This window comes from Triticum dicoccoides, chromosome 1B, assembly GCF_002162155.2.
Source record: "Triticum dicoccoides isolate Atlit2015 ecotype Zavitan chromosome 1B, WEW_v2.0, whole genome shotgun sequence".
NCBI lineage: Eukaryota > Viridiplantae > Streptophyta > Magnoliopsida > Poales > Poaceae > Triticum > Triticum dicoccoides.
The window spans coordinates 433,972,110-433,994,986 of NC_041381.1; positions in this window are offsets into that span (position 1 = coordinate 433,972,110).

The window sequence follows — 22,877 nt, forward strand, 5'->3', positions numbered from 1 at the left end:
GCAATGAATCAAGAGTGACATGTATGAGAGAATTATGAAGGTGTCTTTGCCACAAATACGATGTCAACTACATGATCATGCAAAAGCAATATGACAATGATGATGCGTGTCATAATAAACGGAACGGTGGAAAGTTGCATGCAATATATCTCAGAATGGCTATGGAGATGCCATAATAGGTAGGTATGGTGGCTATTTTGAGGAAGGTATATGGTGGGTGTATGGTACCGGCAAAAGTTGCACGGCACAAGAGAGGCTAGCAATGGTGGAAGGGTGAGAGTGCGTATAATCCATGGACTCAACATTAGTCATAAGGAACTCATATACTTATTGCAAAAATCTATTGGTTATCGAAACGAAGTACTACGCGCATGCTCCTAGGGGGATAGATCGGTAGGAAAAGACCATCGCTTGTCCCCGACCTCCACTCATAAGGAAGACAATCAAAAAATAAATCATGCTCCATCTTCATCACATAATGGTTCACCATACGTTCATGATACGGGAATCACAAACTTCAACACAAGTATCTCTCAAATTCACAACTACTCAACTAGCATGACTCTAATATCACCATCTTCATATCTCAAAACAATTATAAGGAATCAAACTTCTCATAGTATTCAATGCACTCTATATGATAGTTTTTATTATACCCAACTTGGATGCCCATCATATTAGGACCAATTTTATAACCAAAGCAAATACCATGCTGTTCTAAAAGACTCTCAAAATAATATAACTTAAGCATGAGAGATAAATAATTTCTACAAAATAAAACCACCGCTGTGCTCTAAAAAGATATAAGTGAAGCACTAGAGCAAAATTGTCTAGCTCAAAAGATATAAGTGAAGCACATAGAGTATTCTAATAAATTCCGAATCATGTGTGTCTCTCCCAAAAGGTGTGTACAGCAAGGATTATTGTGGTAAACTAAAAATCAAAGACTCATATCATAGAAGATGCTCCAAGCAAAACACATATCATGTGGTGAATAATAATATAGCTCTAAGTAAAGTTACCGATAGACGAAGACGAAAGAGGGGATGCCTTCCGGGGCATCCCCAAGCTTAGGGTTTTGGTTATCCTTGGATTACATTGGGGTGCCATGGGCATCCCCAAGCTGAGGCTCTTGCCACTCCTTATTCCATAGTCCATCAAATCTTTACCCAAAATTGAAAACTTCACAACACAAAACTCAACAGAAAATCTCATAAGCTCCGTTAGTGCAAGAAGGCAAAACCACCACTTTAAGGTACTGTAATGAAATCATTCTTTATTTATATTGGTGTTAAACCTACTGTATTCCAACTTCTCTATGGTTCATACCCCCCGATACTAGCCATAGATTCATCAAAATAAGCAAACAACACACGAAAAACAGAATCTGTCAAAAACAGAACAATCTGTAGCAATCTGTAACTTCCGAATACTTCTGGAACTCTAAAAATCCTACCAAAATAGGAAGTCCTAGGCAATTTTTCTATTGATCTACTTCAATAAGAATCAACTGAAAATCACGTTTCTGTGATTTATTAAAATTATTCTCATGCTCACAAAAGTTTCTGTTTTTCAGCAAGATCAAATTAACTATCACCCAAGATGATCCTATAGGTTCTACTTGGCACAAACACTAATTAAAACATAAAACCACATCTAAACATAATCTAGATGAATTATTTATCACTAAACAGAAACAAAAATCAAGGAACAAAAATAAAATTGGGTTGCCTCCCAACAAGCGCTATCGATTAACGCCCCTAGCTAGGCATAAAAGCAAGAATAGATCTAGGTATTGCCATCTTTGGTATTCAATTCATTAGTGGATCTCATAATAGATTCATAAAGTAATTTGATTTTTTTTCTAGGAAAGTGTTCCATGCCTTTCCTTAATGGAAATTGGAATCTAATATTTCCTTCCTTCATATCAATAATTGCACCAATCGTTCTAAGGAAAGGTCTACCAAGAATAATAGAACATGAAAGATTGCAATATATATCAAGAACGATAAAATCTATGGGCACATAATTCCTATTTGCAACAATAAGAACATCATTAAGCCTTCCCATAGGTTTTTAATGGTGGAATCTGCAAGGTGCAAGTTTATAGAGCAATCATCAAAATCACGGAAACCTAACACATCACAAAGAGTTTTTGGAATCGTGGAAACACTAGCACCCAAATCACACAAAGCATAGCATTCATGATCTTTAATCTTAATTTTAATAGTAGGTTCCCACTCATCATAAAGTTTTCTAGGGATAGAAACTTCTAATTCAAGTTCTTCTTCATAAGATTGCATCAAAGCATCAATGATATGTTTAGTAAAAGCTTTATTTTGACTATAAGCATGAGGAGAATTTAACACGGATTGCAACAAGGAAATACAATCTACTAAAGCACAATTATGATAATTAAATTCCTTGAAATCCAAAATAGTGAGTTCATTGCTATGTAAAGTTTTGACCTCTCGAATCCCACTTTTCCCAAATTTTGCATCAAGATCTAAAAACTCCGTATCATTGGGACACCTTTTAACTAAAGTTGACTCATCTTCTGTCCCATCATTATCAACATCCATATTGCAAAACAAATATTTAATAGGGGACACATCAATCACTTTTAGATCTTCATCATTATTATCATGAAAACTAGAAGAACACACTCTTACAAAGCAATCTTTCTTAGCACGCATCCTAGCGGTTCTTTCTTTGCACTCATCAATGGAAATTCTCATGGCTTTGAGAGACTCATTGATATCATGCTTAGGTGGAATAGATCTAAGTTTCAAAGAATCAACATCAAGAGAAATTATATCCACGTTCCTAGCCAATTCATCAATCTTAGGCAATTTTTCTTCAAGCAAAGCATTGAAATTATTTTGAGAAATCATAAATTCTTTAACACTAATATCAAAATCAGAGGGCATCTTATTAAAATTTCCATAAGAGTTGTTGTAGGAATTACCATAATTATTAGAGGAATTACTAGGAAACGGCCTAGGATTAAAGTTTCCTCTATAAGCATTGTTACCAAAATTATTCCTACCAACAAAATTCACATCCATATACTCATTATTATTCTCAATCAAAGTAGACAAAGGCATATCATTAGGATCAATAGGAGCACTCTTATTAGCAAACAATTTCATAAGTTCATCCATCTTTCCACTCAAAACATTAATTTCTTCTATCGCATGAACTTTTTTACTCGTAGATCTTTAGGTGTGCCATTGAGAATAATTAACCATAATATTATCTAGGAGTTTAGTAGCTTCTCCTAAAGTGCCTCCCGTGGCCGAATCTAAAAGATTTCTAGAAGCAAAATTCAATCCGGCATAAATTTTTTGTATGATCACCCATTTAATCTGTGTGTAGGGTAATTGCGAATCATTAATTTCATCCTCTCCCAAGATTGTGCAACATGTTCATGATCAAGTTGCTTAAAATTCATAATATCGTTTCTAAGAGAGATGATCTTAGCGGGAGCAAAATACTTAGAGATAAAAACATCTTTGCACTTATTCCATGAATCAATACTATTTTTAGGCAAAGGCGAAAACCAAGTTTTGGCACGATCTCTAATTGAAAATGGAAATAACTTCAATTTAACAATATCATTATCCATGTCTTTCTTATTTTGCATATCACACAAATCAACAAAGTTGTTTAGATGAGTAGCGACATCTTCACTAGGAAGGCCAGAGAATTGATCTTTCATAACAAGATTCAACAAAGCGGAGTGCTGAGGAAATCATTATTGTTGGTATTGGAAAAGTCACAAAATTTAGTATTATCTTGAGCCATCGTGACAAATAATCCAACACACAAGCACACAAGAGGCAAGCGAAAAAGAGGTGAACGGGAAAGAGAGGGTGAATAAAACGGCAAGGGTGAAGTGGGGGAGAGGAAAACGAGAGGCAAATGGCAAATAATGTAATGCGAGGGAGAAGAGTTTGTGATGGGTACTTGGTATGTCTTGACTTGTGCGAAGACCTCCCCGGCAACGGCGCCAAAAATCCTTCTTGCTACCTCTTGAGCACTGCGTTGGTTTTCCCTTGAAGAGGAAAGGGTGATGCAGCAAAGTAGCGTAAGTATTTCCCTCAGTTTTGAGAACCAAGGTATCAATCTAGTAGGAGGCTACGCGCAAGTCCCTCGTACCTACACAAACAAACAAGAACCTCACAACCAACGCGATAAAGGGGCTGTCAATCCCTTCACGGTCACCTGCGAAAGTGAGATATGATAGAGATAATAAGATAAGATAAATATTTATGGTATTTTTATATGATTGCAAAATAAAGTAGATAGGAAACTTATATGATGGAAAATAGACACGGGGGCCATAGGTTTCACTAGTGGATTCTCTCAAGATAGCATAAGTATTACGGTGGGTGAACAAATTATTGTCGAGCAATTGATAGAAAAGTGCATAGTTATGAGAATATCTAGGCATGATCATGTATATAGGCATCACGTCTGCGACAAGTAGATCGAAATGATTCTGCATCTACTACTATTACTCCACACATCGACCGCTATCCAGCATGCATCTAGAGTAGTAAGTTCATAAGAACAGAGTAACACATTAGGCAATATGACATGATGTAGAGGGATAAACTCAAGCAATATGATATAAACCCCATCTTTTTATCCTCGATGGCAACCATACAATACGTGCCTTGCGGCCCCTGCTGTCACTGGGAAAGGACACTACAAGATTGAACCCAAAGCTAAGCACTTCTCCCATTGCAAGAAAGATCAATCTAGTAGGCCAAACCAAACTGATAATTCGAAGAGACTTGCAAAGATAACCAATCATACATAAAAGAATTCAGAGGAGATTCAAATATTGTTCATAGATAAACTTGATCATAAACCCACAATTCATCGGATCTCGACAAACACACCGCAAAAAGAATTACATCGAATAGATCTCCAAGAAGATCGAGGAGAACTTTGTATTGAGATCTAAAGAGAGAGAAGAAGCCATCTAGCTAATAACTATGGACCCAAAGGTTTGAAGTAAACTACTCACACATCATCGGAGAGGATATGGTGTTATTGTAGAAGCCCTCCATGATCGATTCCCCCTCCGACGGAGCGCCGAAAAAGGCCCCAAGATGGGATCTCACGGGTACAGAAGGTTGCGACGGTGGAAATAGGGTTTCATGGTGCTCCTGGATGTTTTCGGGGTATGTAGATATATATAGGCGAAGGAAGTCGGTCAAAGGAGCCACGAGGGCCCACGAGGGTGGGGGGCGCACCCACCCCCCTAGGGCATGCCCTGGACCCTCGTGGCCACCTCGTCTGCTTCTTGAGTCCACTCCAGGTCTCATGGATTGCGTTTGTTCCAAAAAGATCTCTCCCGAAGGTTTCATTCCGTTTGGACTCCATTTGATATTCCTTTTCTGCGAAACACTAAAATAGGCAAAAAAACAACAATTTGGGCTTGGCCTTCGGTTAATAGGTTAGTCCCAAAAATGATATAAAAGTGTATAGTAAAGCCCATAAACATCCAAAACGGGTAATATAATAGCCTGGAACAATAAAAAATTATAGATACGTTGGAGACGTATCAATCATCGAGAACTTCTAAAAACTCATGAGAAGTTACGCTTCGAAAAGCTCAATCTTGAGCAGGAAGATCGGTTCTTAAAAGCCATCAATGATGATCTTCGGAAGAAAAGATCTTCTTACATTGCCAAGCGTTTACTCTTGTCCACTTACATGCCACAAGTAAAATCTAGCAACAAGAATAAGAAAGATTCTTCTTCTAGTAGTAACAATAATCATGCTAAATCAAATATTGTTGCTTCTAGTAGCTCTCTTGATTCCACTAATGATTATCTTAGCCAAGTTACACTTGAGCAAGAAAATAGTTTATTGAAGGGAATTATAGAGAAAGGTGTTTACAAGAGCCTTGCCGGGAGTAAGCAATTTGAGGAAATTGTACGCAAGCAAGGAAGGCACCGGAAGAATCAAGGTGTTGGTTTTGAACGAAAGTTCAATGCCAATGGAGTTGAGTGGGAAGAAGATCAATACCCCAAGACAAAGTTTGTTCCTCAAGAAGAGAAGTATGATCCTACTTCCTTCAAGGGGACACAAGCTCAAGATAATCTTCCACCACAAGACCACAAGCTAAAAGGCAAGGACAGGCTTCAAGAGGAGATTGATGCATTTGAAGATGCTCCAAACGCCTTGGTCAAGTGGGTTCCCAAGACTACATCGAGTTCTATTTCATCAAGTACATATACAACTCCAAGGATTCCCATCAAGATAATGTGGATCCCAAAGAGTTCTTGAGGGTGACTCCACCAACATATTTCACTCATATTTATCTTGGCAAGGACAAGTGCAAACAACTTCCACATCTTGCACTAGTTCAGGAGTCACAAACCCTCTTGTTGGTAAGACAAGGGACAAGGTAACCTAATGCTTTCATGGACATCATCATGTGTATGCTTAACTCTATGTCTATGGATATCCTTGTTTGTTCCTTGTGGGACTAACCCATGTAGGTATTGAAGTGCAACCCACTCCAATGGATTGCTTTAAATGATCTACATCAACAATAAGCATCCACATCTTCAACATCTTCATGAAGTCATCATCGACAAAACCCAAGGTTAGTCCATCCCTCTTAGGGGGGATATCACATCTAGGGGGAGCTTTACTTTAAGAATTGAGCCAAAGCAATTCTAATGGTGTGAACACAACAATGCTTTATGTAAAAGTGGTAACCCCACTTGTGCTTAAACGATGAGTATGGCCTATGATCAAATGTTCTCATTTGACTCCTAAGTCAATATACTCATACATAGATGACCTACTCATCGCCAATTGCTTGATAGATGCTAGAGTGATTGTGCATGATTTGCCACATATTTCATTTGCCATTTTATTGGGTGAGCATGTTGGTTGCATATTTTTCTCATTCGAGGACATCCATTTGTCGCTTTGATTGTTTGGATCTTCTTATTTTGCCAAATGGATGGACAAGAATGCCTAAGAACTCCCTCTAGCTATCTATGCTTTTCTCTTCTCAAACTCTTTTCATGCTACATCACAAAGTTTGATCTAAGTCAAATTCAAACCCTCTGGGTGAGGAGCACTCGGAGTCCCGATTTGTCATAGACTTAAAACTTCCAAAACCTCTCTATGTATTTTGGTCTGACCGATTAATCCATTTCGGTCACACCGAGTTCACTGGGTTGGTCAAGTTTTCAATCTCGGTGCAACCGATTAGAACTGTTCGGTCTCATCGAGTTGCAGTAACCGCTTGCAATTCTGCATCTCGGTGCCACCGAGTTGTTCCACTCAGTCACACTGACAGTGCCAGGATATATATTCCGACGGGTCAAATTTTGGAAATTCCTCCAAAACCTCTTCACCCGCGCGTGTCCTGCTTTGCCGCCTCGGGGTCTCCGGATTGTCTTCTTGTCGCCACTGTCCTCCCGCCGCTGGTCTCCGCTGCCATCAATGGAAATCCTCCCCTCCGTTGCCGCCGTAGCAAGCTCATCGCCAAGCTAGGGTTTGAGCTCAACACTTTGGGCTTTCTTTTAACTCCGATTCCTAGCACAAAGGCAGTGCCATGTTTCTTTCCATGTATGAGATTGATCCATCCATAGAAATCATCCTTTAGATTAGATTAGATTTGAAAATTTAGGGTTAGCTTTCCGTCGGATTCATCTCGGACCGACTGAATTGTAGAAATCGGTCTCATCAATTTGGCTTGGGCCATTGCACATGTGATTTTCAGTCTGACCGATATCAGGACTTTGTGAAACCTAGCAAAGTCAGAGTCATTGTCGGTGTCAAAACCGGCAGATCTCGGGTAGGGGGTCCCGAACTATGCGTCTAAGGCTAATGGTAACAGGAGGCAGGGGACATGATGTTTCACCCAGGTTCGGGCCCTCTCGATGGAGGTAATACCCTACTTCCTGCTTGATTGATCTTGATGATATGAGTATTACAAGAGTTGATCTACCACGAGATCGTAGAGGCTAAACCCTAGAAGCTAGCCTATGATTATGATTGTTTATATGATCTATCGACTAGTCTGGCCTTGGTTTATATAATGCAGCACATGCCTAGGATAATAAGAGTCCTAGCCGAATACGCCGGTGGGGAGGAGTCCTTGTCTTGATCACCAAGTCTTGTGGAATCTTCCTTGTATGCGGCAGCTGTCCGAACTGGCCCATGAGTATACGGCCATGGGGGTCCTCGGCCCAATCTAACAGATCGGGAGGTGACGTGGTGAGTACCCCCTAGTCTAGGACACCGTCAGTAGCCCCATGAACCGGTCTTCAAGTTAGGGACGCTCCTCGATTCTTCCGAACTGTTCTTCATCTTCGGTCGTCGGTCTTGAAAACTGGTTCAACAAATCTTCTCATCTTCGATCTTGAGGATCGTCGTAGTGCATCCAAAGAGTTTACACGTCGGGTATCCGAGGAGCCCATTTTAAGTTTCCGGCCTTTATCAATGCCTTGTTATTTTTATGCCACACCTCGGGTTTGAAGTTGTTCCCAGGAGGCAGTGTCCTCTTGCGTCCGAGCTCCAACGCTGGACTCCATTCGAGGTATCTTTTGCAACCGAGCACCAATGCCAGACTACTTCCGAGCTCCAACGCCGAAATGTATCCGAGCTCCAACGTCGGACTATGTCCAAGCTCCAACGCCGGACTGTATCCGAGCTTCAACGTGGGACTATATCCAAGATGTCATATATCATCTTGGTTCAAAAAAGTTGAAGGAGTTTAGCTGAGCTTAATGCCGGAAATGCCCTCTATGGAACTAGCTGCTGGCGCCCGAGCTTTATGCCGGACTGCCTTCGAGGTGGTGCACCACCCCGACTGCGGGCTGATTTTTGTGAATATTTTTAACTGGTGCAGTTTATTCTCTGCCGAGGTATATAGCCAGTATATGTATATCCAGTAGCCCTCAAGGTGTGTATCAGTCTAAAACCCGAGATGCACCTGAAGGAAAACATGGAACCGTTGTTCCCAGTAGCCCCTGATACTCAGGTCGATGCGCGAAATCGGCCTGAGGATCAACTCCTAGCTTGGCAGCATACATATGAATAAAAACGCAGTGTAACATATTAGAGATAATAGTGATCGGCGAACGAGCCCTTGAGAGAGGGTCTTGAGGAGTTGCCGCAATATATTAGCTTGACGCTATATAGGTCCAGATGGTTCCTATTGTTGTCCGAAGACGCGTTTGCCCCTAGTTCGGTCAAACCGAACACTGAACACTTTGAATTTTCTGCATTGAATAGGTAATGCAGTAGCCCCCGAGACACTGGTCGGGTGGCAACACCAGATCAGGGGATCGATGTGCCCCTTTAATATTTGTAAATAATGAGCACAAAGCCCAGTAGCCCTCGAGCCTTAATGTGGGCACGGGTGGCCGAATTAAGGATCGATATCCAGAGTAAAATCACAGATTATGTGTAATGATTCTATGTATCCAAGTACTTCACATCATTATTTTGACTCCATTGCGACCGTTTATCAGTTGAAAGTGGCCCATCGTCGGCTTCTACCCCTTGGTAGATACTACGCAGGGTGTTTCCGCCATAACAAAACAACCCTTAGCCGACGTCTCGGTGCCCGAAGGTGGTTGTGTTAGTGGAAACGAGGCAATTGGGTATGCGGGCTTTATAACTTTCGCTTAGTCATAGGAGCTTTAAACTGGGGAAGCTAGCTATGAGCCCCTGGTTAGTGTTCGGCGACATCCGAGGTCAAGCCGTAAACACTTCGACCAATGTTATGATCGACCCATCATTTAACATAGTCGTCAGATCGCTGACCAGTTTACGCCTATTGTGACAGTCAGTTTTCAGCTTTCTCCACTAAGATGCTTAACCATGCGAGCTGGAAGCACAATCGTAGTGGTTCTCCCTTTGCACACCTAGCCGAACAAAGCGGAATGTAGGAGGCAAGCATAGGAGCCGGGCAACCCAACTATTAATCGAAGACACAATTCGAAACCGATGCATATATAGCAATATCCGAGAATCTTTTTGCCGAATCCCTAAAGGTGTCCGGCGTTGCACTGCGAGACTAATGCTAGAAACGCACAAATAGTTTAAAAGTGCCATAGGCTTGGAAAACCAAAAAACGTCAGTGAAAACCTGGCGTCCGAACAAGATCAAGTGTTTGGTGCCAATCTGAAAATTGGTCTTAAAAAAGTGCTTTTGTCGTGCTTTAACATGACACATCTTATCTCAAGACTTCAAGCGGGTCAGCCTACAGCTTCAACCTCCTATCCCGAAGGCGGAGTACTTCTCATTAGGCCAGTTTAGCAAACTAAACTCTAGCGGCTTTGAGAGAGAAATGAGGCTCCTCAGGTAGTGATCACATACTTGTGCCGAAAAAAGGAATGATAAATGATAATAATAAAAAAAACTTTGCAACGACTAAGAAGAAGAACACTTATTATAAAACGGCTCATATAAATTTAAGAGCCCCCAAGTGACTTGGGTAAAAGAATTTTATGTATAATGATTCTATGTACCGAAGTACATATATCATATCTATGTTCACCCGAACTTTAAACACGTCTTAACCGACTGTCGGCTTCTCCCTCTTCGGTCAAGGGCCGAAAACTGTTATGTACTCCGCCTGTCGAGAATATCGACATTGTTTCCGATAACCAGGCAATCAGGCCATAAGGCTATAATAGACAAAGCACGCTCAGGGAACTTATGCTATATTACTGACGAAGTGTAAGAAGCATCTTCGAAGAAAATAGTACCCCCACCGATACCTTTCTTTGGTTGCTCATCGCTACTATGAGACTTTTGCAATAGATTTTTTGTACTCATGAGTTCCGATGTGTGCCGACCATAATTGAAAACAATAAGAGCGCTAGCTTTCGGCTTCACCCAGTCTGAGGTCCGCCTCGGATGACCCAATCGTGACAATCACAGAGGTGCTCCCTTTACTCCCTAGCCGAACAATCGAGAACGTAGGGGAAACACAGGAGCAAGGCAACCTAGCTTGCAAATCGCTTAAGTCAACATGGTGCATATTGTGGCGTAATACACAAACAAGGAACGAAGCCGTACAAGTGTAATCATTTGCAAGAGGAAAGGCTTCATGAAGGAAGCCCCCAAGTGAACTGGGTATTTGAATTTGTGTGTCACAAACAAGGTTATGACAAGGAATTTTTTTTCACAAACAACTTTTTGCCAAAAAAGTATAATGCTTAGTCAAACTGAAGACAAGTTAAAAATTTAAAACTTTAAGCATGAAGGCAACTTGGCTGGTTAATGTGTTCGGCATTGATGACATGGTCCGATCTTGATGCCGGACAAGGTTCCATCCCCCAAGCCGGTCTCGAGGTGGCGGAGCGAAGAGCTCGGCACTCCGAAGTGGTGACATAGCACGGCCAATGCAGGACGACAGAGTGACGCTGAAGTCCCCGGCATGGGGTAATGAAGTGTTAACGAAGCCCCCCGTCCAGCCGAGGTGACGTGGTATGTCGGTATGCCGAGTTGACGATACTGCCTGACCCGGATCATTTTCCTATGCACAAAAAATAGTGCAAACCGGAGATAATAGTAATAATAATAATAAAAATCGTTGCTTAATAAATAATTTATGCAAAGTAAGTAATAAAAGAAAATATGGCATGCGCGCCGAACACTCGATGAGGTAGAGCTTTCTCGGCGATGAAGAAGTCCCCGAGGCAACCGAACACGTCGGTATGGCAACACGACCAATAAGGTGATCACGCGGGCCGATTTACGCCGATTGGGATGACGACATCGGCTTGCCGAAGAGACCATGTGACACAGTCGAAGTCCATTACCCGCACATGTAAAATAGTGCAGGCGAACAATAATAATATAAATATATAAAAATCCTCGCGTAATTAATTTACGCAAGATAATTCATTTAAAGATATGTGGCCTGGCGCCGAAGTTAATGTCGATGCAGGGCGTCAGCGTGATGTGGCAAAGGCATGGCAAAGCCTAACTTCACAGGTCGGTCCGAGTTCCGGATGCGGCGTTCACCGGACTATGTACGGAACCTAACCGAACCACCATGCGACTGTCGTTAGTGCGGCCATCATTTGATAGACCTCTGTACACATGATGAAACAAACCAGAGTAATAGTTTATTGGAAAAAATAAACCCAAACAAGCAAAAATTACTAGGATTAATAGCACCTGGTTTATTTGTTGTAGCAATCCGAAGAAAGGTGACTACAAAAATTGGGACTCGATCCGCACACCCATTGCCCGATGGGTGATAAAGAGACAGCATGGCGATGCTGGCAAAGGTTGGCTTGCCAAGGCAAAGCCCTCGGTACAACTAACGTGACGGAGCTGGTCGGCTAGTAACACTGAAGTCTCCGGAGTAGGTTGATGAAGCGATGGCGAAGCCCCCGATCCAGCCGAGATGTCGAAGCCTCGGTGTCAGCCGATGAGTCAAAGTAGGTCGGTGTGATGGACATCGGCTTGAAGAAGCAACAATGCAGCCCTACCGATGCCGGCCGTGACGTGGTCAATGCCGGCTTGATGAAGTGACCGTATGGCGATGCCGGTGTGCCCGCTCCGTGTAATCCGAGGGGAGGCGATGTTGGTGATGATTTATCCTTCACGATGCCGAACTCTTGTTCAGCTTGCCGAGATGATGATCCGAAGAAGTTGAGCTCGGCTCAATAAGTGACAATGTGTCTACCGCAGGTCGGCAGCCGTAGAGTAACGTTGTCGGGCTGGTTTGACACTAGCACGATGGTGAATATCATATTGGAAAAGACTTCAAAATTAGAGGGATGTGTTTGGGAACAAAACACAATACCCCATACAAAACTTCCTTCAAAAAGGATGTCCGAAATCCCGTTCATAAAGAAGATGAATTCGGGTCGGATTCGTTCTCACGCAGAAAACAGATCCGAAAAGTGATGCACTAATCGGAAGGTTCCCGGAGTTTGGACGGTCTGATCGAGCTGAAATTTTGAGGGGTGGTAGATATAGGAATTCCGCAGCCGATCAACAGTTGGATCTTCCAAAGGACATCCGAGCTAGAAGCTGGACACCACGCCCTAAACTCATCCAGATTCCCGTCCAGATTTGATAGGGCTCCGGTATATCGTGGATTGCCAGAGATTCCTCCATCGGAACTCGAGAAATTTTCCAGGGTTGTTGTAGACTCAATTCCGCACAATTCCACCGAAGCAATTGTTAAAACGACACTTGAGGAGGCGGTGGCGGCGGAAACAAGTTTGCTATCTGGAAAAACAGCACGGTCGCCCGAGGGCAATGTTGACGTTGTCGGAGTAAATGACCACGGGTAGCCTAGCCGACTCCCTTTGGCCCTTCGAGAAAATAACAGGCCGATCGAGCCTCCGAGCACCCAAGATGCGGGGCCGCCTTCTTCCGGCCGGCTGCCTCACAAGCCGACTACCGGAAGGCGGCCCAGCCCTAAACTCTCTTGGAGGAAGCCACGATAGGGCCGACTCCAAGAAGCCGGCCACGAAAAGACCGACTCCAAGAAGCCGGCCCAAGAAGACCGACTCCAAGAGGCTTGCCCCCGGTGAGCGGCCAGGGCCGTGCCCTAAAAGTCTGTACCCCCATAACAATGATGGGACAGGGCGTGGCAACAGTAAAGCCTGCCACCCCGAATCCCGGAGCACGCATGGCTATAGTACGCTGTACGGGGCGGCCATCACCCGTCCGGCGTGGCACTGTTGCCATGCTGATCATGACACCCTCCACGATGGGCTGCCAGTATGGCCCGCAGGCGGCGGGCCCCTTCGGTCAGAGAGACGCCCGAAGGCGGCCTCGCCTCCCCTAGCCGGCCTGGGGCACGGCCGACTTCCTATGGCCGGCTTGCCCCCCTCCTCGGGGCACGCGCACCATTAAGGAGACAAGACGAGGTAAGGCTATAATGAGTGCCCGCAAGGCGGCGGCACTGTAGCCATGCTTACCTCAACAAAGCCCTCGTCATCAGAGGCAAGGCAACAGTAACCAGCCCCTGACAAGACCCCCAAGCGGTGGGGCCGGCCTGTCGTCCAATGAGCCGGCAGCCGGCGGGACTGACCAGTCGGCGGGCCCCAGCGGCCGGCGGAGAAGCCGACGGCCATAGACACTGATGGCTAGGGCCCACGCCCAGCCGGATTACCATTGTACCCCCGGGGGTAGGCCTATATAAAGCCCCCAGGGCACCCATGCAAAGGGGGATCTCAGATAGTTTGAGACACCACAATAAGGAGAGAAGAGAGCTAGCCTTGCCCTTCTTCCTCCTCACACCGAACAACTCAAGGAGCCTCTTGTAGCTTCTTATTGATCTAGTGATCATGCGGAGACCCCACAGAGTAGGAGTAGGGGTATTATCTCCACGGAGAGCCCCCAACCTGGGTAAGATCCGCCGGTGTGCATGTCTTCGCCTCATCCCGTTTCCAGGCACCGGCGATGTCTTACTGGCTCCCACAATGATAAGCCATCCGTTGGCATATGTCGCACCTACCACCCGACATTTGGCGCCCACCGTGGGGCCAGGTGCACCGTCGTCCGGAGACTTGCTCTGGACGGGAACCCTTTTCCTCCCCAGCGAGCGTAGCCAGCCCGGCACGCCCGATGGCGCTTGCCCCGACGCGCTGCAAAGCATCGACGACGCCTGCGCGGTGAGCTGCCTCGCCGATCTTCTTGGCGAGGCTCGCATCTCCGATGAGCCCGCATCTGACACGGGCACAGGCTGCCCCGAGAGCCGCCTCATCGGCCTCCTCGACCAACTCCACGTCTCCAGCGAGCCTACCGCAGACTTGGAGTCGGTTGGCTCCACCGACCTGATGCTCGTCGACTCCGACACGGCGTCGCTCGACGCCTTCCCCACCAACATGATCATCTTCGATGATCCTCTTCCTCGAGCCGACAGTAGCGGCAACACCGTCACCGAGGTGCTAGTCATCAGCTACGACGTCACCTCTCGTGAAAACACCCACGACGCCCTGCAAGCAATGCTGCACGATCTGTCTGCCCCCATCCCGGCCGATGCTGACGCTGAGACGCTGGAGGCACGCCGCCTTGCCCTCCTCGCGAAGGGCCAGAGGATAGCCTCCATGAGACGCCTCACTGAAGCTCACCAGCACGAAGTTGACCGCGCCTCCTTCGGTAAGCCGCCTCCTGAAGGGCCAAGCTGAGCCGACATCGTCAAGAAGCGCGGCGCGGCCATCGCCAGCATGCTGGGAGCAGATCGCCTAGTCTACGCCACGCCCCTCGAGAACCTACGCGCCACCCAGGCGACCGTATACGAGCTAAACGGACTGGGGGCTGACGAGCTCCCCTACATGACCATACGCATCCAGCAGCTAATCGACGCGGCCACAGAGTGGCACGAAGCCAACGCTCACGCTGGAAGTCCTCCCCCGCGCCGATAGCACGACGCGACATCACGGACGCCGACTGCAGGCGGCGCCCATGCGAGACAAGAGAAGGAGCCGGTTGCTAGCCGCAGTCGGACTCGAATCACCATCGAGCGCGACGCAGAAGGCTGCCCTCAAGGTGTGGAATGACGAGGCGACCCGCCTTCTCCTCCACCTCGTGGGGAGAGATATCCCACCCCGCTGCCTGTCACGAATCCTACTCTCAGTGGCCGACTGGGCCACCGAGAAGGAGTTGGCGAGAATGATGCCCGCCACCGGATCGACCGCCTAGCATGATCCCTGGCACTGGAAGAAGAAGACGATGTGGGACCGCCCTACTTCGGCCCCCGCATCCGCGACGAGCCCTTCCCCAAAGGGTTCTCGCTCCCAAGAGACACACCCAAGTGCAACGACTCCATGAAGCCGGAAGATTGGTTGATCAACTACTCCACTGCAGTCCGCATAGAAAGCGACAACAAGCGTTTTGCCGTGAAATATGTCCCCCTCATGCTCCAAGGCACGGCGCGCACCTGGATCAACAGCCTCAAGCCTTACAGCGTCAACAGCTAGCTAGACTTCACGGAAGTCTTCATCCACAACTTCACTAGCACGTACACGCGGCCTCCCAAGCCTCGCCAGCTTTCCTTGTGTGTTCAAAAGCCTAACAAATCGACACGCGACTACCTCACGTGTTGGGCCGAGCTCCGCAACTCCTGCGAGGGGGTGCATGAGGTTCAAGCTATATAATACTTCACCGCCAGGTGCAGAGAAGGCACCCTCCTCAAGCACCGACTCCTCTGCGACAAGCCGACTACCCTCGATGAGCTGCTGATCATAGCAGGCAAGTACGCCACGGCCGTCTCCTCAATGAAGACCGAGCTCCGGGTAGACGCCTCCAGAAAGGTGCTGGCTCCGGCTCCCAAGACGCCGGCTGGAGAGTCCAGCCGACGCCCGTACCAAAACGACCACAAGCGCAAGGCCCCTATGCCGTCTTCCACCAGCCGGCAGGTGGCCACGGTCGAAGACGAACAACCTGAAGGGTGGCCGACACCCAAGAAGCAGAAGGGCGGCAGGCTGGCTTGACGGCCGACTTTCTCCTATGAGCAAACCCTTGATGCCCCCTGCAAGTTCCACAGCGGCGTGAAGCCGTCCAACCACACAACTGAGAAATGCCATTGGCTCACGCGAATCTCCAAGGGCGAAGGGCTGTTGCCGCCTCCGCCTGTAGGCCAGCCGCCTCCAGCCCCTCAGCAGCCGGCCGCTCGGCCAGCGGTCAGAGCTATTCAAGACGAGTTCCCCGATGAACTTGCCGCCTACGTTGTCTTTACAAGCCAGATTGAAGACCGGCGCAGCCGGCGCCGACAGCAGCAAGAAGTCAACGCGGTCGCCTCCAACAACCCCAAGTTTATGCACTAGTCGGAGAAGCCCATCAGCTGGAGCCAGGCCGATCACCTAGAGGTGATGCCGTCTCCTGGCTCCTATGCATTGGTTTTGGATGCCACCCTCGCGACAGAAAGGCGAGCAGCCCGTTTCTCCGGTGTACTGATAGATGGCGGGAGCAGCATCAACATACTGTATCGTGATACCATGGAGAAGCTCAACATCAAGCCAAAGCAGCTCATGCCAAGTCGGACTGTGTTCCATGGCATCGTACCCGGCCTATCCTGCTCACCGATCTGCAAGATCAAGATGGATGTCCTCTTTGGGGGCAATGATCATTTCCGCCGAGAAGTAATATGGTTTGAGGTAGTGGATCTGGAGAGCCCGTACCACGCATTGCTTGGCCGACCTGCTTTGGCCAAGTTTATGGCTGTACCTCACTATGCTTACCTTAAGATGAAGATGCCGAGTTCCAAGGGCATCATCACCATAGCCGGAGACTACAAGAAATCTTCTAAGTGTGTAGCAGCCAGCAGCCGGCTGGCCGAGTCCCTTGTGATTGGTGAAGAGAAGAAGATGCTGGATCGAGTCGTGGCCATGGCTGGCAAGAAGACGGCCCTGTCCCCCGACCCCAAGGAATGTGATGCTCAAGGTTCTTTCCAGCCGGCCAAAGAGACAAAGAAGATACCTCAGGACCCGGAGCACCCGGAGAGGTACCCTGTCATGGGCACCGGCCTCGACAGCAAATAGGAAAGCGAGCTCATCAATTTCCTCCTGAGAATCGGGACATCTTCGCATGGTCTCCCAAAGACATGTCGGGTGTCCCGACGGATTTCGCTGAGCACAAGCTACACATCTGATCTGACGCCAAGCCGGTCAAGCAACCCTTGCGCCGCCTGTCAGAAGAGAAGAGAAGAGTAGTCGGAGAAGAAATAGCCCGGCTTCTGGCAGACGGCTACATTATGGAGGTGTTCTTTCCAGAGTGGCTTGCCAACCCGGTCCTGGTGTTAAAGAAGAACAAGAAGTGGCGCATGTGCATTGACTACACCAGCCTCAACAAAGCCTGCCCTAAAGATCCTTTTGCTCCGCCAAGGATTGATCAAGTAATAGACTCCACAGCCAGATGCGAGCTATTGAGTTTCTTGGATGCTTACTCGGGCTACCACCAGATAAAATTGGACCCAGCTGGCCGCCTGAAGACCGCCTTCATCACCCCATTCGGAGATTTCTGTTACCTGACTATGACATTCGGCTTGAGAAATGCCGGTGCCACCTTTCAGCATTGCATGCAGAAATGTCTCCTCAAGCAACTCGGCAGAAATGCCCACGTCTATGTAGACGATGTTGTGGTGAAGACGGAGAAACGCGACACCTTGCTGGAAGACCTCAAGGAGACCTTTGAAAATTTGTGCCGGTTTCAGATCAAGCTCAACCCTGAGAAATGTGTGTTCAGGGTACCAGCGGGCCAACTTCTAGGCTTCCTGGTCTCCGAACGCGGCATCGAATGCAACCCCGTGAAGATCAAGGCCATAGAGAGAATGAGGATTCCTACCAAGCTGCGAGACGTCCAAAAGTTCACTGGATGCCTGGCATCCTTGAATCGCTTCATCAGCCGGCTCGGAGAGAAGGCCCTCCCCCTCTACTGACTCATGAAGAAGTCCACTCACTTCGAGTGGAATAACCAGGCGGACCAAGCTTTCCACGAACTAAAGAGGATGCTGTCCACGCCGCCTGTCTTGGCGGCACCGACTGAGAAAGAGCCCATGTTCCTCTACATTGCCGCCACTAGCCGGGTGGTCAGCACAGTTATCATGGTTCAGCATCCAGAAGAAGGCAGAGCTCAGCTAGTCCAGAGGCCGGTATATTATTTGAGCGAAGTACTGTCCACCTCGAACTATCCGCACTATCAGAAGATGTGCTATGGTGTGTACTTCGCCTCAAAGAAACTCAAAACCTACTTTCAAGAGCATCCCATCACGGTCGTATGCACTGCCCCGCTCGCCGAGATCATAGGCAGCCGAGATGCATCCGGCCGAGTGGCAAAATGGGCCATTGCACTGGCTCCTTACACGATCTACTACCAGCCCCGCACCGCCATCAAGTCCCAGGCATTGGCCGAATTCCTCGTCGACTGGGCCGAGACCCAGTACCTGACGCCGGCCCCCGACTCCACTCATTGGCAGATGCACTTCGATGGATCCAAGATGTGCACCGGCTTGGGAGCCGGCATCGTCCTCACCTCTCCCAAAGGCGACAAACTCAGATACACATTGCAAATCCATTTTGCCGCCTCCAATAATGTAGCCGAGTACGAGGCACTCATACACGGGCTCCGGCTGGCCAAGGAACTCGGCATCCACCGGATACTATGCTATGGCGACTTGGACTTGGTGGTCCAGCAATCATCCGGTGACTGGGACGCCAAGGACGCAAACATGGCAAGCTACCGTTTCCTTGTTCAGCAAATCAGCAGATACTTCGAGGGGTGCGAGTTCCTCCACATGCCATGGGCCAACAACGAGCAAGCAGATGCCCTGGCACGAATAGGCTCCACCCGGCAAGCTATACCAACCGGCGTCGCCCTCCAACGCCTCCTCAAGCCGTCTGTCAAGCCATCTCCGGAATCTAGTTCCATCTTCGTGCCGCCTGACCCCGACGTAGTCGGATCCGACTTCGGGAACCAAGCAGGTGGCTCGGGGACTTCGACAGCCGGCTCGGGGACTGCCATAGTCGAACCCGGCCCGGGGACTACTGCAGCCGGCCCGGGGACTGCATCGACACAGCAGGCGGAGGCCGACTCCAACTCTTCACAACCCAGCCCACCCGCCCTGGTTGCAGTAGCCGTTCTGGCGATAGAAGAAGTCACAGCTCCAAAATGGGCACAACCCATCCTCCACTTCCTGATAAACGGAGAACTACCGACTGACGAGATCTTGGCAAGACAAGTCCAACGCCGAGCCGGAGCATACACAATAATGAACCGAGAGCTTGTTAGGCGCAATGTTACTGGAGTTTTCCAGTGCTGCGTCGAGCCAGAGAAAGGCATAGCAATCCTCGAAGACATCCACCAGGGCAAATGCGGCCACCATGCGGCCTCAAGGTCACTCGTCGCCAAAGCTTTCCGCCATGGATTCTTCTGTCCGACTGCTTTGGAGGATGCCAAGGAGTTAGTCAAACACTGCAAAGGGTGCCAAATCTTCGGCTCCAAACAGCACCTGTCGGCTTCTGCACTCAAGACCATCCCCCTCACCTGGCCTTTTGCCGTCTGGGGACTGGACATGGTGGGCCCATTCAAGACGGCGCATGGCGGCATGACACATCTGCTTGTCGCCGTGGACAAATTTACCAAGTGGATTGAAGCAAAGCCGATCAAGAAACTGAATGGGTCGACTGCCGTGACATTCATCGCAAATATTACAACCCGGTATGGAGTACCACATAGCATCATCACCGACAATGGCACGAATTTTGCCAAGGGAGCACTGGCACATTTCTGCGCGACACAGGGCATCCGACTGGACTTAGCATCCGTTGCCCACCCGCGGTCAAACGGCCAAGTCGAGCGAGCAAACGGCCTCATCCTCTCCGGCATCAAGCCCCGATTGGTCATGCCGCTGGAGCGTTCGGCCGGCTGTTGGCTCAACGAGCTGCCGGTCGTCCTTTGGAGTCTGCGCACTACCCCGAACAAGTCAACCGGCTTCACCCCTTTCTTCCTTGTATATGGTGCCGAGGTTGTCATCCCAACTGGCATCGAGTTCGACTCACCTTGGGTCACCATGTACACGGAGGCGGAGGCCAAGGAAGCATGAGAAGACGGCGTCGACTTGCTGGAAGAAGGTCGGCTGTTAGCCCTCAGCTGGTCCGCCATCTACCAGCAGGGTCTACGCCGTTACCACAGCCGGAAGGTCAAGCCAAGATCCTTCCAAGAGGGTGATCTTGTGCCCGGCTGATCCAGCGAACAGCCGGCTAGCACAAGCTCTCAGCCCCTTGGGAAGGCCCATTTGTCATCAGCTGGGCTCTAGGCAACGACTCCTACTACCTGATCGACGCGCAGAAGCCGAAGGCATGCAAGAGAGATGATTCCGGCAAGGAGTCGGAGCGACCATGGGACGCCAATCTTCTCCAAACATTTTACAGTTAAAATGAAGTATGTACCATGCTACCTTTTGTACTAAGTACGAGACAACGGCCCCCCCGAGGAGTACTCGGGGACTACCCTCTTTTATCTATGAATGATGGGTATCATACCCATGGTTATGCCACTACATTCGTTTTTTCGTCCGGCACCGGGTTCGATCCGTCGGCCTAGGGACTTGCCACCTTGAGTTATATTCAAAGTTCTACCTGCAGTCAGACAAGTAGTGTGCCGACACCCAAGCCCTCTCTTGTTGAAAGTCGCAGCTCGAAGAATTGACTTTCCGACTGGCAAGAGCCAAAGGCAAGAAAGGATGCCCACACGAAAAACGGCTAAGGATTAACGAACTTATATAACCCAAGCCGGCTCGCCCCCGCCAACCGGCTGTCAGAGCAGCCGGCTGGCCGGTTTCCCTTCTTACTCTGCTACAATCTAAGAAAGCTCGAGTACTTGTCCTCCCAGACGGCCAAGCCCTTACCCGGTCATAGACTGCAGAGCAGCTGTCCGGCTGGGAAGGCGGCGACCAAGGGAGGGCGACAAAGGAAAATAGCCAAAAGACGAAAAGCAAGTACAAATGGAAGCCAAGCACATGCATAATTATATTTACACAAAAGGCCTTCGAAAGGCCAACATCCGACATAGTTTGAATACACCTCCAGTGGGTGGAACTGCGCAAATTTAATAAAAAGTTGTTCAAGGAGTAACGAGCAGGAAAGTAAAGACGGCGAGTCAGGCCAAGGGAGCAACGGGGGAGTCGGGCAGATTGGTGGAGACAACAGTGTTGGCTGGAGGAGTGGCCGGCTGGCGAGTCTCGGCTTGATCGTCACCTGCGGCAGGCGGTGCATTCGCACGCGCCTCGTTGCTGGAGGCACGATTAGGCTGAGGCTGGCTGGCTGCTTCACCGTCCGGCACAATGTCGTCGCCATCTTCCTCCTCCTCCTCTTCGCCCTCGTCGCTGGAGTCGATCTCCTTCGCCGAGTCTTCACCGTCTGCTGGGTTCAGCCCGAACCATTCCTCCGGCTGAGCGACGCCATCTTCGTTTACCTTAGGAGAAAAGGCGCTGGTGTCAGTGAAGTCGGCGATCGCCGAGGTGCACTGGATGATAGCCGGCCCCACCGCCTCCAGCTCCTCGTCAGCCTCCTGCTTCCAGGTGTGCAGCTGGTCCAAATTCAGCCCAGGATACCAAGCCCGGACGAACTCAAGCACCCGCCGAGCGCCGGACCGAGCTGCTGAAGCCTTCCAGGCCTCGAAGCGGCCGATTGCTACCTCCAGCCAGTTGGCAGTCCGGCTGGGGGTGCGGGGAATCACCTCGCCGGGCCAGAGGGCGGCCAGTATGCATGCTCCGGCATGCTAAAGACGGCGGAGCATGCGGTAGGCCGGCTGGCGGCGGGCTTGGATCGCCAGAAGCTGCTCCTCAAGCGACCGGTTGGCGTCCGGTGCGATCTCAACCCCAGCCTGCCGCCGGGCCTCACGGTGAGCTTCGATGGCTTGGTTGGTAGCGACGGAGTAGCCGGGGAAGTATTCTTCACAAAGAAGAAAGAAATAGAGGAAATCAGAAGATAAACCTGATGACAAGGACGAGCAAAGGAGTGAAGAAGAACGCGGCCTACCGTCAATCAAATCTTCAACCCGGCCATAGCCCTTGCTTAGTGCCTGCCTTGCCTCGGCCCAGCTCGCCTCCTCGGTCTCATACTCGGCTTTGAGGGCGGCCTCACTGTCTTGCGCCGTCTTCAGGGCCGCCTTCTGGTTCTTCTCCTAGTCGGCCAGTTTCATGGCCAGGCGATCACGCTCCTGAACCAAGGCGTTGCACTCGTTTTCCTTGGCGCGAAGGGCGGTCTGAGCTCCACCCAGCTGCTCCCTCAAGTCGGCATTGGCTCCTGCCGATATGGAGAAGAAGAAATTAAGGAAGAAGTCGCCAGGAAAGATCCGACCCGACTGCTCAGCAGTCGCCCGAATCTCGGGGACTACACCCAGTGGGTGCGCTG